At 40.6% G+C, this 14,066-nt stretch overlaps 1 protein-coding gene and 1 long non-coding RNA gene across 2 annotated transcripts in view; one reads left to right on the top strand and one right to left on the bottom strand.

Moving 5' to 3' along the window:
- Window positions 1-14,066, bottom strand: part of RAMP2 (receptor activity modifying protein 2) — a 943,711-nt gene that overhangs the window by 766,348 nt on the left and 163,297 nt on the right. The gene's annotated exons all lie outside the window — the stretch shown is intronic.
- On the top strand, window positions 10,555-11,765 carry LOC141113990 (uncharacterized). Its single transcript, XR_012236843.1, has 2 exons — window positions 10,555-11,449; window positions 11,590-11,765. It is a non-coding gene; the product is annotated as an uncharacterized lncRNA (long non-coding RNA).

The raw sequence follows: 14,066 nt of genomic DNA, 5'->3' as shown, positions 1-14,066 counted from the left end.
ATATATATATTTATTTATTAACAATGATATCCTAGGACTATGTGTTGCTGGACCTATAGTTATATTGATTCAACTATATATTATTTCTTTAGAGGGATCATACTGGTTAGATTCCTGCGTTTTCCTTGATTTCACTCACTCCTCCCAACCTGGGACACATCGTTATCCATCCATAGATTGAACTATCTTGGGTTCTTTACACGTAAGTTATATGGTTTTATGTCCCTAGATGGGCCTATATGGGTCACTGTACTTATTAATATTAACCACTATATATATGTGGTCCTTTTTTGGACATTTTTGCGCATGTTCCTAACTTATAATGATAATTTTCCCATGTCTTCCTATTTAGGGTTCTCAGAGTAGATGTCATATATAAATGGTTCTGAGGAAGCGGTTATGTGAAACGCGTCAACAATTTTTACGGACAGATATTTGATAAACATGTATTTATGAACCTCAAGAGAATATCTAAATGTTTTTATGTATTTTTTATATTTTTTATATAAATAAAATTATTGAAAAATATTATGTATATACTCCTCATTGGTACCGTGATAGTCCGTTTTGTTGGTTTTGTTTTGTAAATTCTATATAGGATGAGGTCCCATAGCCTTTCTATACCTTTATATATCTAATTGGGCAGTAAACGCCCACTTCTTTGGCTAAGGGTTGTTCACCAGAGCCTGCTGGTTCTGAGTTGAAAGAGGACAATTCATTTAGTGTTATTACATTGTGTAATGACAATTTTTTTGTATTTAACCACTTCAAAACTGGCCACTGTATATAAACTTCCTTGTGTTTGTGGGGTGATATCTGAATGATGACTGTAGCTACAGACATCATTCAGATATCATTCTTTTCAGCCGGCGATTCTGTGCACGATAAGAATTATCATAGCGGCAGTTCCACCGCTTGATCGTTCTTATAGGCGACGGGAGGGACGTCCCCCCCTCCCGCTGCCATCCGGTGGTTCTCCGGGCTCTCCCGTGCCATCGGGAGCCCGGAATCGGCCAGCGCCGGATGAGGACGATAGAGATGACTGGTGACCAGATGGTTATGACGTCACGCCCGGGTACCCGGAAATAAACGAAGCCGCGATCGCGGCTGTCAGCATGAGATCAGTAAAGAAATTTTTCCCGATCTCATGCTTTCCAGCCTGAAGGAGAGATGTGGGGTCTTATTGACCCCGCATCTCTCCATAAAGAGGACCTGTCACATAGATTCCTATTACAAGGGATGTTTACATTCCTTGCAATAGGAATAAAAGTGATAAAAAAAGTGTAAAAATGAAAAAAATTAAGTAAAATAAAAAAATTTTTTAAAACGCCCTTGTCCCCGGTAGCTCGCGCTCAGAAGCGAACGCACACATAAGTCCCGCCCACATATGTAAACGCAGCTCAAACCACACGTGTAAGGTATCGCCGCATGCGTTAGAGTGTGTGCAACAATTCTAGCACTAGACCTCCTCTGTAACGCTAAACTGGTAACCTGTAAAAAATTGTTAAAGCATCGCCTATGGAGATTTTTACGTTATGATGTCTGGAGCCATTCCATGATTGTGCGCAATTTTAAAGCGTGACATGTTAGGTATCTATTTACTCAGCGTAAAATCATCTTTCACATTATACAAAAAAATTGGGCTAACTTCACTGTTTTGTTAATTTTTAATTCATGAAGGCGTTCAAAAAATTATTGCGCAAATACGGTGCGAGATAAAAAGTTGCAATGAGTGCCATTTTATTCCCTAGGGTGTCTGCTTAAAAAAAATATATAATGTTTGGGGGATCTGAGTAATTTTCTAGCAAACAAAATGATGATTTTTACATGTAGGAGAGAAGTGCCAGAATAGGCCCGGTATTGAGGTGGTTAAACATTGTATTCCAGTTTCGGTTGCAGCATTTATCTTTGGGTACAGGCTGAGATGACAGACTACACGGGACCAGAGTGGGAAGGACTAATGTCTAAGATTCACAAGGAGTGTGGGGATGATCATGGCATTGAATTAGAGATCGAGGTATTGATAACTAAGTTGAAGCAGGCCTTGGAACGTAAGTCAAATTTATTTTGGCAAGTCAAATTTTTGGAGAGATACATTAAGGAGGGTTTAAACCCACAAGGTCTAAGGATTCAGGTATTCCCTAACCTGTGGGAAACTACGATTGAGTTCAAAGCACAATGGAAAGCCAACCTGCAGGAGTGTACGGCCAAAATGATGACTTCCCTAATTGAACATCATAATAAAGACATTAAAGATCTTGACCCTGAGAGTATTGAATTTCAAAAACAAAATGTGTCCCTATGCGCCCACCCAAAATTTTTGGAGAAGGATGAACTAATAAAGGAACATCTTGAAAAATATAATAAGGATTTAATCTATAAGAAACACATCAAATTTATTCATGACAAAATGGCTTTTAACGGCAAGTACGCATACAAATGGCCGCAACAGGGAGGAAGGAAGGGGAGAAACAATCAAAGTGGGAACAAATATAGAATTTAAAACAAAAACAAAAATGTTAGTGATGGAGAGGCAAGGGATGGAACAGACTCTGATTCATCTACCATCTCACATTCTTCACGTCTCTCTCAAGCCAGAAAAAGACAAACAACCGGGGGGGGAGGGGGATTCTAATGAAGGTGGTAGAGATAAGAAGAGTAAAGAGCATATAGATGATGGAAACTATGATTTTGACTTGCCCACAGAGGGCACCCTAAGGGATCCATCTTTGTATGAGAAGCCCCAAAGGGGAGTGTCAGGATTTGATGTACTGACTGGAGGGAATAGGACTGCGATGTCCCCATCAGTGCCTATCTTTACACATCCCCAAACTCCCCAAAACATAGGCACTATCCCTAAAAGTGGGAAGTGTAAGGATTTTCATTTGTTTCCCCCGAACCAGGACCCCCCCAACCGACAAACAATCTCCCACAATCTGGACAAATATGTGTACAAAATCAAATAGAGAACCAACTGCAGGTGATAAACCTATCCAGTAAGGCTCTATCTCGGGTTGAGTTGGAGGTACTCAGCCTGAGCCTGAGCTTATATCCAACTGCATCTATTGATAGTTAAAGATTTGACGTCTCACATATAAATATATGTTTGATAATGAAAGGAAGAAGAAGAAGAATCAAGAGATTTTGGAATGTGAGCAATGGAAGGGGTTCACAGTCAGGGATTTCATGGCCCTTAAAGACCTAATGGACATACTAGATGAAAACGACTCTTTGGGTGGTTCTGCGGAGGAGGGTCCCCCAACTAGTTTGGAGGTGTCTTCTCAAGTAGCTCCCCCCAAAGAGATTCCTAAGTTTCGTAAGAAATCTACGAACTTTCCTTCACTCAAAACGAACCCCAACATATGGACATTCCTACAACAGGTCACGATAGATGTAAAAAAATTGGACCTTAAATCCAATAAGAAAAACAATATTACATTCCAACAACATCAGGGCATTCTCCAATTACAAAACAATAAAGATATTACCATCAAGATGGCCGACAAGGGCGGTAATGTTGTGGTAATGGACACTGAAAACTATCGAAAAATGTGCCTTGATATCCTGTCTAATGTTGAATGGTACTCTCTAATTTCCATGGAGAATATTCAGACCTGCAACAATGATACAACATAATCATCACTAAAGCCTATAATGATGGGATTGTAGATAAGGATGTATTTGAAGCCCTATGAGTCATCCATCCAAGAATTCCATCATTCTACTCCCTACCTAAAACCCACAACAACCCTTTAAAACCACCTGGGCGCCCGATAATTTCGGGCCATTGGAGCAAAAAGTGAAAAAGGAAGTCGTCTGGTGGATGCATTTTTACGACCTCATGTCACCAAATTGCCATCTTATCTACAAGATACAATGGCTCTGTTAAGGATGCTATACAACAAAAAGATTGCGGCCAATAGTCTCCTGGTCTCTATTGATGTAGAGGCACTTTATTGCAGTATACCTCATTCCCTGGGTCTTTCAGTTGTGGTGAGTTTTCTAAATGAAGGGGACACACTGGCGGGACCCTATATTGCCTTCATCATGCAGATTCTGCGACATATCTTGACTAAAAATGTTTTCTCCTTTGACGGCTCCCACTACCTCCAGGTGCAGGGGGTGGTGATGGGGACATGCTATGCCCCATCGTACGCCAACCTGTACCTGGGGGGGTGGGAGGATACTCTGTTTTCTAACAGCTCCTTATTGATGTATCTGGCCAACATTTTATGCTGGCACAGGTACATCAATGATATTTTTATGGTCTGGGGTGGGAGTGTTGAAGACTTGCAGATTTTCATGGAAAATGGAAAAACATATAATATTAAATTTTATGCAGACTGTCAGACCAAGGGGATTGTTTATATTGCCTTCTGTAAATGTGGTTCGTTGTACGTCGGGAAAACGTTCAGGAATTTCTGGAGACGAGTATACGACCACATATACTACATTAGGAAAAATTTACTTTATACGCCCATAGGTCGGCATGCCGCGCTGAACCATGAAAATGATACATCCATGGTCTGTTTTACAGCCCTTGAAAGGGTCAGAGAAGACCCACGGGGTGGCAGCATGGATCAAAAACTGCTTCAACGCGAAGCGAAGTGGATTTTCAATTTAAATGCCACTCAAGCACCCAGTCTTAATGACTCGTTAAGTTATAGGCCATTTCTCTGATAGTGTATGATGGTTGCACACCTGATGGTTCACAAGCTAACGCCCTACACCCTGTGATACCTCCACTGCGCTTCTGAGTAAGTGAAAAAAGTATAATTTAAATAAACTATAGGTGCCACTTAATATGTAACAAATACGTGACTGAATTTAAACCTCTAGAGATAAGGGGAATAAATAGTAGCGCTCAAATAAATAAAAAATGAAAAAATAAAAATAAAAATGAAAGATAAAAATAAAAATGTGCTAATGAAAGCAATGATCAATCTAAATGAGCAGTAAAAGTATATATGTGTGAATATTGACAATAATACCCTCATTGAAAATCAGTCACAATATGAATGTGATCTGACAAAAAAAGTTATTGGTGAACACTGTGAGCAAACACATCCTATCACATAATGTTCAAAACAACACACCCTGTGGCAGATGTGAAGATGATAAATGAAGTCTTAACATAATGTTCATATCATGTGAATATATTCTAACAAACAAAGTTATTAGTGAACACTGTCAGCAAACACATCATATCACATAATAATCAAAACAACACACCCTGTGACAGATGTGAAAATAATGAATAAAGTGTTGACACAAAGTTCATAAATTATGAATATTCCGATGAATGGTCTGAAAAAATCTATGAATGAAAACTCTTGGTTCTTCTTTGTGATCTTCCACCACACCTCAGTGTTTGTGCTTCCACTCCCACTTAAAGATTTGCGCTCACCAGCTACAATAGCCTCCCACTCTCGTGTTTGGCAAAACTCGCCTCAACCCACACTTATTGGGGGTTAAAATGTGATCTTCAGATTCCAAACATGATCTCCAAATAGCGAGCGTAAATGCAACAAATCCTTTTCCTAAAGAAGTGATTGCTCCACATAAAAATGAAAAAATGCTCCAAACAGTGTGATAAAGTACAGCAAATTTATTAGAAATTCAAACCATCGCACACCATTGCACTCACATGTGTGAAAACCAAAGCAGGCCAAAAAAACACTCCAAAGGAAATCGTAACATAAACTCCATGTACTGGTAAAGCGATCTATAGTGGTCACGGCGGACCCAGTATAGTGTGTCAGCTGTGCAGTCTCACCCACTCCTAGTCTCAAGCCACCACCATTCGATGCAGCGTGTCTCGTCACAACGTCTTGCGTCATGCTTCAGATGCTTGCTGTATAGCCACGCCTGACATGTTTCATCGCAACCGACTTATTCATGGGATTAGAAAAGGAGGAAGCGTTGTGACGTCACCCGCGGCCATCTCGCATCTTTTTTCTTATACATGCTACTTAATCCTGCACTGGATGAGTGCCTTATTTGTAAGTGCAATACTTGTCATTTTATTTAAATAAAGTGTAGCACTAACTCTCGATGGAGCTGCTGGTTTAAAGCGGGCTGTTACCTTCACTCTCAATACCTCTGTTTCACCGGCACCGGGTCTAGGGTCCCGTTGAGTTTACCTCTGGACGATGTAGACACCAAACACTTGAGTATATTTTCCAATGCTTTAATGAACAAGTAATAAAGGAAGTAGCAGGAAAGAGGCAGAAGGAAAGTTGCAGGGAAGCTCAAATACCTTTCCTTAGTATTCTTTTAGAACATTCTTTGGAATTGAGCACTTGTAGTTGAATGCACTCCCCTTTTGGAATTCAATCTTTGCCCGCCTGGATAGGCCTCTCTCACTTGCCTAGCAACCAGTACGCAGCACGAACAAAAGTCTCTGCCACAGACTTGTTTGAAATAAAACCCATACGATCCTCTGCCACAGGATATATTGGTTTGCGATGAATGTCAGACACAGTACTTGAACCTTTAAGCCAACCCGGCAGTACTATGCAGTAAGATTACTTCAGGATACATCCTCCAACCGAGTCACCAGGCCCCTCTCCAGACCAGCACTCTGCATGATCCTTCCATGACTGGTCCTCCCCTGGGATCTCCTCGGTTGTCCAGCTTCTTCACTCAGGATACCATTCCTCTGCTGCTGTGGTAGGCCCCAGACAGGCTTCTGAGCCCACCCACATGCCGCAGCGACGTGGGCCTCCGGTACGGAGGACCACGAGGTGGTAATCTTAACGCATACCTGTCGGCCAGGAGGGCCAGCAGGTGGCTGAAAACGAACCCCTAAACATGGCGTCTGGCCCATAAATACCCTCTCCCGGAAAGCAGCTCGGAGGACCACCTCCACCGAGTTGCCTCCGGGACAGAGGAGCACACATACGCTTCAACACGTTGCCTTTCCAACACCAGCCCAGGGTGACAACGACAACCCACCGGCACTGTGTGGAACTACACGCAACTCAGCCAAGCTGGAACAGAGGCAAATCTAACTTCACCTAATAAGTAACCCACAAAATTTACCTATCAGCGGTAGATTAAAAATCTACCAGCGCTACAAAAGTATATTCTACGGGGAGCACTATTTTGTACCCTTTCTATTCCATATAATCCATATGCTGGGAGATTGTCTTATGCTGCCTAGTGCTCGTCCTTGTCCTGCTATCTGACCGATCTGGATCTATGGTGAATCATCCATATGTGACCCGTAAGGGAAAGCGCATTTGACCCTCTATAATTAAAGGGTCCCTGCCCTAAGGTGAGAGGTCATCCTTTACATTGGTGGAGAGATCGCTGGGAGTCACTGAGATGCCAGCATGATGTCATATCACTCATGATCGATCGGATTGATTGATTCACAGACTTTATATTGCTGTTTTTTATTTTTAGCGCTGCACCATCTGCTTTTTATTATTCATGGGATTGGCAGTACGGCATAATGCTTCTCCCTTTATTTCCTAGACTCCCCAAGTGGGCGGAGACAAAGCAACTAGCTCCTGCTCACTTCCTGTGTCCCCATCTCCACAATACACCATCTTTTGCAGCCTATTATTGCAGTGATGTTTTAATAAAGTTCAAAATAGTGATGAGCAAGTACACAACTTGGTAAATAATATTATTATTATTTATATGGGGCCCCAAAATCGGTTCGGAAAATGTCATTCTCTGTTGCAGAAAAGTGCTTGATATTTTCTGAACTGACTTTGGGGCCCCGTATCTCAGAGCCACTTGGTGCTAGGAACCCCAAATTTGGTGTGCAAACCCAGTGGACCTGGTACCATAACATATCCAAAGCTGGGATTCTTAGCACCAAGTGGCCCCGAGATACGGGGCCCCAAAATAGGTTCAGAAAATGTCATTCTCTGCTGCAGAAAAGTGCTTGACATTTTCTGAACCAATTTTTTGGGGCCCTGTATCTCAGGGACACTTGGTGCTAGAAATCCCAGCTTTGGATATGGTGCTAGTTCCACTGGGTTTGCACGCCAAATTTGGGGTTCCTAGCACTAAGTGGCCCCGAGATACGGGGCCCCAAAGTCAGTCAACTGTGTCCATCTGCAGCAATGTCATTTCGGGACACTTTGGGTTCAGAGACCCCAAATTTTGGCTGCAGCTAGGAGGCATCTAGGAACACTTAACTACCGAGTTTGAAGTTCGGGGGACTGCAAATGGACACATTGAGGCATGCAAATGGGCACAGTGAGGCTGCAAATGGGCATTGTTGACCCTCTTTTCCACTTACAGTAGCTGTGCATTTCTCACCCTCGTCTTATACTCGGGTCAATACGTTTTTCCCATTTTTTTGTGGTAAATTAGGGCCTCGACTTATACTCGGAACGACTTATACTCGAGTATATACGGTATATATTTTTTTTGCTGATTTTTATATTTTTATATTTTTTTATATTTCAAATCATTGGTCATGTTTTATGGGTGTATTTTTTAGAGATATTAAACTCACTCACATGTGTTGATCATATGATTAACTATAATAATATTATTTGCCAAGTTGTGTACTTGCTCATCACTATTTTGAACTTTATTAAAACATCACTGCAATAATAGGCTGTAAAAGGCGGTGTATTGTGGAGATGGGGGACATAGGAAGTGAGCAGGAGCTAGTTGCTTTATCTCCGCCCATTTGGGGAGTCTAGGAAATAAAGGGAGAAGCATTATGCCGTACTGCCAATCCCATAAATAAGTCGGTTGCGAAGACACATGTCGGGCGTGGCTATACGGCAAGCATCTGAAGCGTGACGCAAGACGTTGTGATGTGACACGCTCCATCGAATGGTGGAGGCTTGAGACTAGGAGTGGGTGAGACTGCACAGCTGACACACTATCCCGAGTCCGCCATGACCACTATAGATCGCTTTACCAGTGCATGGAGTTTATGTTACGATTTCCTTTGGAGTGTTTTTTTGGCCTGCTTTGGTTTTCACACATGTGAGTGCAATGGTGTGCGATGGTTTGAATTTTTAATAAATTTGCTGTACTTTATCACACTATTTGGAGCATTTTTTTCATTTTCATGTGGAGCAATCACTTCTTGAGGAAAATGATTTGTTGCATTTACGCTCGCTATTTGGAGATCACGGATCTGGAGATCATATTTTAACCCCCAAGTGTGGGTTGGGGGCAAGTTATGCCAAACACGAGAGTGGGAAGCTATTGTAGCTGGTGAGTGCAAATCTTTAAGTGGGAGTGGAAGCACAAACACTGAGGTGTAGTGGAAGATCACAAAGAACAACCAAGAGTTTTCATTTAAAGATTTTTTCAGACCATTCATCGGAATATTCATAATTTATGAACTTTATGTCAACACTTTATTCATTATTTTCACATCTGTCACAGGGTGTGTTGTTTTGATTATTATGTGATATGATATGTTTGCTGACAGTGTTCACCAATAACTTTTTTTGTTAGAATATATTCACATGATATGAACATTATGTTAAGACTTCATTTATCATCTTCACATCTGCCACAGGGTGTGTTGTTTTGAACATTATGTGATAGGATGTGTTTGCTCACAGTGTTCACCAATAACTTTTTTTGTTAGAATATATTCACATGATATGAATTTTATGTTAAGATTTCATTTATCATTTTCACATCTGCCACAGGGTGTGTTGTTTTGAACATTATGTGATAGGATGTGTTTGCTCACAGTGTTCGCCAAGAACTTTTTTTGTCAGATCACATTCATATTGTGACTGAATTTCAATGAGGGTATTATTGTCAATATTCACACATATATACTTTTACTGCTCATTTAGATTGATCATTGCTTTCATTTTTATTTTTATTTTTCATTTTCATTTTTATTTTTATTTTTTCATTTTTTATTTAATTGAGCGCTACTATTTATTCCACTTATCTCTAGAGGTTTAAATTCAGTCACGTAAGTGTATGATGGTTAATTATCCTCTGTTTGTCATCTGTACCCGCTGGGTTGCAATGTCTGTCTTCTATTATGCTCTTCCACTGATGATCAGATCAATCGAAATTGTAATAATGCATTGTGAAGAATTTTGTCTTTTTTGTAGGAACAGATGGGAGATATAAGGGAACATGTGCTGGCCAAATAAGAATATGATATTGCCATAAAGGTGTAGTATTAATAATAAGTATTTTGGTTCTCCAGGATTGTCGTTTATGGACGGGATCTGGAGATGAGTTGGATATGCAGGAACCTTATTCAGTATGATGGGAGGTCGAAGTCCACCTGGCATGGCTAACAACTGGGGGTAGAGGGAGTCAACTGACTCCCTCTAACCCACCTATGGTGGTGGAGTCGAGGTGGTGGCGTCAGGGGGATTCTCCCTTCCCTGTCGTTTCTTCCCCTTTGGGGTGTATGATATTTCCCTCTGGAGGCTTGGATGTGGGTCTGGCTTTAAGTGGCTTGGATTTAGCATCATCATTATGCAGCACTTTGTTTACGCTGCACCAGCCGGTATCATTAATATGGAACCGTCCTGAAGCATCTGCGCATGCGTGAGGTTTCGGTTTAGTTTTCGGCTGGCAGGCGCCTGCGCTGTGGTGTCCTCCAGTCATTGTCTGGACTCTTAGAGTTAATTGTATTCCTTCATTTATGCCGCCCCAGCTGTTGCTAGACAGGCTGTTGATTGTGAGTCGGTTTTGGTGCCAATTCTACTATTTAAACAGTATAGGTTCCTGGTTTGGTAAGTGGTGTGTGTTTTTTTGGGAGCGTGATGCATACGTGGTAAGTCTAGTTGCTTATATCCTTATGGTGATGTCTGGCTACCTGTCTTTATTGGAGCAGTATTATATTCCATCCTTACTATGATGGGTCTTCATAGACTGTTTTCTTTTTATTTTAGTGATGTATTTTTTGGCTGAGTTGGAGCTTATTATCCACCTTACTAAGCACATTGTACTGCAAGCAGCGTTTGGACCTTAGAGCAGCTAATTCCCGTACTTTAGTGACCATCAATCCTCCCCTATTTTCTCTGTGGAGTATATGGGCTCTTGGATTGGTCCTATACAGGTAGATTTTTCATATATTGGTGTTTTAAATCCTTCCTTATCTGTTTTTGGATTCCATTGTTTTGTAATGGATTTATTCCATCAACTATTTAGGTGTCGCTTTGCAATTTTATCGAAGTATTGTCTCTCAAGATCTTTGACTGGTTCTGGCAATGGTTGCATGATATAAACTCTTGTGAGTGTATATATATATATATATACATATATATATATATATAAATATATATTTTTTTAAATTAACAATGATATCCTAGGACTATGTGTTGCTGGACCTATACTTATATTGATTCAACTATATATTATTTCTTTAGAGGGATCATACTGGTTAGATTCCTGCGTTTTCCTTGATTTCACTCACTCCTCCCAACCTGGGACACATCGTTATCCATCCATAGATTGAACTATCTTGGGTTCTTTACACGTAAGTTATATGGTTTTATGTCCCTAGATGGGCCACTGTACTTATTAATATTAACCGCTATATATATGTGGTCCTTTTTTGGACATTTTTGTGCATGTTCCTAACTTATAATGATAATTTTCCCATGTCTTCCTATTTAGGGTTCTCAGAGTAGATGTCATATATAGATGGTTCTGAGGAAGCGGTTATGTGAAACACGTCAACCATTTTTACAGACAGATATTTGATAAACATGTATTTATGAACCTCAAGAGAATATCTAAATGTTTTTATGTATTTTTTATATTTTTTGTATAAATAAAATTATTGAAAAATATTATGTATATACTCCTCATTGGTACCGTGCTAGTCCGTTTCGTTGGTCTTTCTACCACTCGTTATCGACCCTTGGCATGTTCCTCGACTACACTTCTGATCCCAACCTACAACTACTTGTTACTGACCTATTGGCTTGTTTACTGACTATGCTTCTGTTTTGATCCTTACCTGCCTAATCCACTACTGGATCCTGGCTTGCTCACCTCCTGGTGGGGCAATCCTGAGGACCGCGACCTGGTGCTAACACACAGCAAAATCCATCTCCATCATCAGAAGCTCTGGTGAACACCGGCTAGTAATTGGACTCTGCACATCTGGTGAGTCTGCATCATCCGCAAGGGTGACCTGTCTGTGTACCTATCCTGCTGGTTTCTGTGTGCGCTTCCCACTGCTAGAACAATTGTCATGGAGCCAGACCCCTAATCATGGCACCATGCCTCTTAAAAGATACCTTGAGGTGTTTGCTTTCCAAAATGTGGTCCTTTTGTGGGAGTTTCCACTGTCCTGGTGCTCCAGGGCCTCAAAAATGTCATAAGTATTCAGAAAATTAGATGTATAATTTCTGCCCCTAGAATGCCTGAAGGTACTCCTTGGATTTTGGGCCTCCTCTATGTGGCTAGGCTGTGAAAGTCTCACACATGTGATATCCCCATACTTGGGAGGAGTAGCAGAATGTGTTTTGGGGTGTAATTAAGTCTAAGTATGCCTGTTGGTTAGAAGTATCTAAGTATTGACAACAGCTTGGGGGAGGGGGTGCTTTTAAAAATGTGATCATTTTGTGGGTGTTTCTCCTGTCTTGGGACTTCAGAAATATGATAAGTAGTCAGGAAATTAGATGTGTAATTTATGCTCCTTGAAAACCTGTCAAAACAAAGGAAATTTTATTTTTTCCTCTTTTTATAGAAATTTTTTAAAAAGCCAGCGGTATTTAAATGTCACCAAAAGTAACCTCGGTCTTGAAAAATTATATAAAATGAATGTGGGTACAGTGTTGCATAGCATACGTAATTGTCATTCAAAGTGTGACAGCGCTGAAAACTGAAAAAAGACCTGTGCAGGAAGAGGGTTTAACATGCCAGTCTTCAACTGGTTAAGCAGCAATTACAGAAAAGCAAGCTACTAATGTTTTCCAGAAAACACTGAAGAATATTCAGGGCCCATTTAAACCCTTGTATTGCAAAATCTCTAACTATGTTAACCTCTTAACATCCCAAAATTTACTGCGCAGCTTATACGTACAGTATGTACTTTTTGGTTTAAAAACCAATAAAACGATTCACACACTAATATGCCCAGCACTGAAACAAAGGATTTGGGAGGAGAGGCCACAAGGGAGAGCCCTCTACTACATAGTATTTATCCAGTACCACATCCTAATTATATCATGCACAAAAAGAACCCTAACCACTAATTAAAGGACTTTGACGGTACTATTGAAATAAAATAAAGCATTTTATTGTACAAAGGTTAAAATCATCTCAATGATAACTAAATACATGTAAATACATAACACAGTTGTAGGAAAATTTTCCCTGTGATCATGTTGTACTATTATCACCCTACTACAGCTGGGTGGTGATTGGGTCGTGGTAACTTCACTTCAACGCAGGTGCATTTCACGGGTACAAAAAGCCCGCTTCTTCAGGAAAATAGAGCTACACTGCAAGCTCTGAAAAATTGTTAATATAAATAACAATGGTCATTTTACAATCGACTGTCACCAACTGCCCCAGTTTATGGAGTAGTCCACATGGGTGTATTCTGAGTCCGCCATAACCAAATATAGTCACAGTAAGTGTTCAAATGAACAGTAATGTCATGTCTCTTGAATGCTGGTATGGTTAAGAATGTTCACCAAGTAAATATGGTGGTTGAGCAGTGAGGAGCGGTAGAAGGAAGAGAGCCTCGTGTCACTGCTTCCATCTTGCAGTGAGGATAGCTATCCACCCCATTTACTTAGAGAACAACGTTTACCATACCAGCATTCAAGAGATATGAGATTACTGCTCATTTGAACACTTACTTTGACTATATTTGGCTATGGCGGACTCAGAATAAACCCATGTGGACTACTCCATAGACTGGGGGAGTTGGTGGTAGCTGATTGTAAAATGATCATTGTTTATATTTACAATTTTTCAGAGCTTACAGTGTAGCCTTAGTTGGCCTAATGTACACGGGACGCTGAGGCAACCTCTTCTGAACGATTTTTTTGACAGCTTGAAACCGGCGTTTAAAAACGCCCATTCAGCCACATTTAGCGGCGTTTTGCCGTGTTCGCGCCTAGCAGTGTTTATTT

This window comes from Aquarana catesbeiana, linkage group LG12 (assembly GCF_042186555.1).
Source record: "Aquarana catesbeiana isolate 2022-GZ linkage group LG12, ASM4218655v1, whole genome shotgun sequence".
Lineage (NCBI taxonomy): Eukaryota > Metazoa > Chordata > Amphibia > Anura > Ranidae > Aquarana > Aquarana catesbeiana.
This window is presented reverse-complemented; position numbering and strand designations above follow the sequence as displayed.